This window comes from Agelaius phoeniceus, chromosome 3 (genome assembly GCF_051311805.1).
Source record: "Agelaius phoeniceus isolate bAgePho1 chromosome 3, bAgePho1.hap1, whole genome shotgun sequence".
NCBI lineage: Eukaryota > Metazoa > Chordata > Aves > Passeriformes > Icteridae > Agelaius > Agelaius phoeniceus.
Genome location: NC_135267.1, coordinates 98789485 through 98794321, shown reverse-complemented (window position 1 = coordinate 98794321; position 4837 = coordinate 98789485).

Genomic DNA, 4837 nt, shown 5'->3' with positions numbered 1-4837 from the left:
TTTCCATGTGAACAAAACAGTCTTTTCCTCATTTGATGAATTATTTCCTATTATTTTTCCCAATCGCTCACCTCAAATCAGACATCTGAATTAGGTCGGGACCTCCACAGCGTCCTTGCTGACTTCACTTATTTTTAGAGTACCCTTCGACTTTTTTCTCTTTTTACAGTCCAGTTGCAATCACGGCGGACAGCCACCAGATGTCATTACAGAGCACGACACAGTACAAAGTACCACGACTCCATCAGAAAGGTGCAAGAGAGATTTATTACAGCAATATGCTGCTTTTATACTTTTTCAAGATATTTACATTCACTTAATGCAGCTGTCCGGCCAGAGAAAAGCGTCCCAGCTAGCTCGCCAGCACAGCTAGCAGCACAGGGGGGCACTTAACCTGATAGCCGTGCTTCGGGTCAGCACCTCAGGCAAACGCCCAGCGTTATAGCTGAAGACGTTGCCAGATGCAGGACGAGGCCGGTAACTGGCTGCGGTCAGCAGGGAAAGAAGAGAGCACTCTCTGGTGGGGGTAAAGTCAAGGTTTACTGAAAGTCCTAGGAAGGCCAGCAACTGAAGAGGGTGGGGGGGGGGGGGGGAATTACATGAGGTTATAAAGGGTGTGGGAGGCAGGGGTGGAACCAGGTCAGGAGCAAATAGGAATCCAGGGGGGAGTGGGGTACACGGAATTGACATACAGAAAAGACCAATGAAAATAACTTGAGGGAGGGTCCCCGGCCTCTGATCCAATCACTCTGAGCCCTAGACAGAAGTTTCTGGAAAAAAGGTGGTGGCAGGGAGTGACTGGCAGGGCACCAGGGTGGGGTTGAGGAAAGGATACATTCAGTTACTAGGGAAACTGGGGTGGAGTGTAAAGAGATACAATGGTCGCTATAACAACTGGGGTGACAGGCAGCAACTGGGAGGGGAGGGAGAACCAGGGCAGAACCATTTTAACATAGAGGGGGAATAGAACAAACCAACACAATACAACAACTTAACATACACATTCACTGCCCATTGGTTATAGGAAAGAAACAAAGTTCTCAGTGGGTGACCAAGTCATTCTGTGAGCCAGCTAGAGTCTGTATCTCTTAACTTTCTTTCCTTCATCACATCTCCATGGTGACAACCTTGGTGTCTTCCTCAGGAGAGATATGAGGCTTTCCTTTATCTTCCAGAGGCCTTTGCTGGCTCACAAGAACAGCACAGAATGTCTCTCCTACAGTCCATATCCCTGCACTCCATGGCATCTCATGCCTTTTGATGGTTTTCATTTCAGTGAAGGGTTTTTTTCCAGTACCCATGCCATCTCACTCCTATCTTCCCCTCAATGTTCTGTCTTCCTCCTTGATTTTTTCCCCTGATTTTGGACAGATATTGATCTGTGAGGTTAGTTTTGGCATGTTTTGGTCCTTTCCACTTCAACTCATGTCATCCTGGCCTATTTTCTTGTGGTCATAAAATTTCCCAATTTTCTTTCTGTTTTTTAGAATTGCATTTCCTTTGATCATATTTCCTTTCCAGCATGTTTGTAAAGTTGTTTTTTTTTTTTTTCTGTTTTCAAGATTTCTTTTTCTCTCCTGATAGAAGAATTTCCTTTCAGGAAAGGAAACAAAATCTTTCGATTTCAATGAAGATCAATTTGGCAATTCTTAGTCCATATCCCTGCACTTCATGGCATCCCATTCCTTTTGAGACCTTTCACTTTGGCAAAGCTTTGGGTTTTCTTCCATCAAAAGGCATGGGATGCCATGAAGTGCAGGGATATGGACCAAAGCTTGCCAAATTGATCCTCATTGAAATCTTGAAAACACAAAGACTTACAAACACTCTGGAATGGAGATATGATCAAAGGAAATGCAATTGAAAAAGAAAAAAGATAATTGGTAAATTTTGTGACTACAAGAAAATGGAAGGGGATTAAATCAGTTGCAGTGGAAAGGACTGAAATATGCCAAAACTAGCCTCACAGACTTTGCAAAATCAGGAGAAAAAAGTCAAGGAGGAAGACAGAACATTGAGGGAATCATATGAATCAAATATCATAAATACAGGGGGAAAAAAAAAAATCTTTGCTGACCTGAAAATCATCAAAAGGCATGGGATACCATTAATTGCAGGGATATGGACCAAAGCTTGCTAAATTGATCCTCATTGAAATCGCAAGATTTCATTTCCTTTCCTGATAGGAAATTCTTCCATTCAGGAAAGGAAATAAAATCTTGAAAACAGAAAAGAAAACCTTACAAACACTCTGGAATGGAGATATGATCAAAGGAAATGCAATTGAAAAAAAAGAAACTTTGGCAATTTAGTGACTACAAGGTACTGGTCTGGGAGGAAATGAGGTGCAGTGAAAAGGATGAAAACATGCTAAAACTAACCTCACAGATGTTGTAGCACAGTATTCCTGGCCATGTAATAATTAGCATTGACTTCATGATTCCAGATGGCTGATCAATCACTTTATTATACTATGCTTCTTAAGAGACCCATCGCCCTTACAGATAGTCTGATACAGACATGATTGGTCCTTTAATTTAAACATAATCATCATTGACCAATTAAGAAATCACCCTTTGGTAAACAAATCTGCATAACACATTTCACATGTTCACAACAACAGGTGCAGCAAGTGAAGATAGGAATGGTTTATCATTCTTTTCTCTGATCTACTCACAGCCTTTTTTAGAACAATGCCTGGGAAAGTTGCATGCTGCTCTCTGTAGCCAGATGTTGCAAAATCAGGGGAAAAAATCAAGGAGGAAGACAGAACATTGAGGGGAAGATATGAATGAAATGGCATGGATATTGAAAAAAAATTTTTAAATTTCACCAAAATGAAAACCATCAAAAGGCATGAAGTGCAGGTATATGGACCAAAGCTTGCTAAATTGATCCTCATTGAAATCGCAAGATTTCATTTCCTTTCCTGAAAGTGGCATCTGGAGTTACAGATCACGCAGCATATCAAGTGTATATCTCAAAAAGTACATGGAACACAGAATATTCCATTTGTTCAAAATGACGTTTTCCAGTTGCTGGGGCACCATTCTTTTCCATGAACAACATTGCCAAACTTGCAGCTTACAACAATCACAGAAAAGTGAAAGCATTCCTCCGGACCACAGGAAGAGAGGACATTTCAGCACAAGGCTGATGCAGGGTGGGGGAAGAAAGCAGTATTCTGCCTCATGAACTAAGAAAGCGGGTACCCTTAAAGTGGGTCTTTTTTCTTTCCACTGTGGAAAGAAAAAACCCTCCCCTCAACCTTTTGTTATTCCACTCCTCACTCTGTTTCAGTACACAGACATGCCTGGAAGTACTGAAATGCACCAAGGATAAAATGCTAGCCACTCTTTTTCTTTACTCAATTTCAACAGAATTAGTTTAATTTTGGGGTAACTGATATATTAATTCCCTCAGCCCAGCCCTCACTGCCTGGAACTGATCAAGTAATTTTGTTTCCTCCTCTGCATTCACTCTCTTCAAATATTTGCAGACAAGCAACCTGGCTAGCCTCTGTTTGGATTCCTTATGCCACCGGTTTCATTCCTTAAAAATTCCCTCTTCCCTTCCCCACACCTTCTGTCTAAATTTACCTAGAGGTAGTCATCAAACCTGCTCCTTTGCAAACAAAGTTACTGTTTACCTAGCTCTCAGCTGGACACGTGGTGGCTCTGCTGGGGAATCCCAGCCATTACACAGGATGACAGCAGAGAGCAGCTGTGCTCCATGGAAAATATTTCTTCCTTCAGTTCCTAAACCTTCAAAGGCAGCCACCTTGCCAGGGAGGTATGGATCCCTGTGTCAGTACAAAATGGGGTTGCTAGGGTAGAAATTGAGCTTTTCTCCTACAAGAACAGGAACCACTATTTCCTAAGGTCTATAAAGCCTTTTGCACCCAAGGCTTTCTTTGCTTTCTGCCTGTAAACTTTTTATATGCAGGAAACACCACCAGAAGACTGTAAATATGATAGATAATCTCTCACTAGCTGAGACCACGTCCTGTTTTTATAGATGGGGACGTTTTAGTGACTTCTGCCCAAGGTGACACTGAAGAGGGGTAGCAGGGCTTAGCAGCTTCACTCTTATCTGGTGAAACAATTTCCCAATTTTGGCCTAGGTCATGCTCCTGGGTTGTATCCTTGCCCTCTCCAAGTGGCCAGCTCTAGCTCTCTCAACTTCAAGTCTCTTGTTGCTAATAAATTAAAACATAAATTCAAACTGCTTTGAGAGTACCAAAGAGAGGGTCTTTTTAAGAAAACTTTTCATTAAAGCCAGAAGTAGGTTTCATTTTCCCTAGCTTTAAAACTCCATGGCATCTCCATAGCCATGTAAACTGTAGCAATAGATATCCAGCTCCAGGTTTTGCAGCTGTACGACCTTCCAACAGCATAGAGTCCAATTTCAGAAGGAGGGAAGGAGTTTTGAACCATCTTCACCTGAATTTTTAAAGGACTGATCCTTAAACCTCACTTTCAGCACTTGGAATGCACACAGTCTCTTTCCATCTCTTAACAGGTGTGCCTGCAAAAAGTTCTCCCTGGCTTCTTACTAAAAGAGCATTTTAAAAAGGGACAGCAAAAAGAGCAAATACCATGGGAGTAGCAGCAGCAGTACCCATGATCCCAGCCAGTGTGGGATGGCTGTGGCTCCCTCCCATCTCCCCGGTACGTATTGGCTCTGATGCCTCCTGATGCCTCCTCCTGCCAGGGCTGCAGGAGCACTTGGGTCAGTCCTTGGCTCCACCCGAGCCTGCTGCCTGCCCATATTTACTGCCCCTCTTTGCCCCGGAGGCAAAGGCAAAGCTGCAGCCCATGCTGGGAGGGTGGACAGC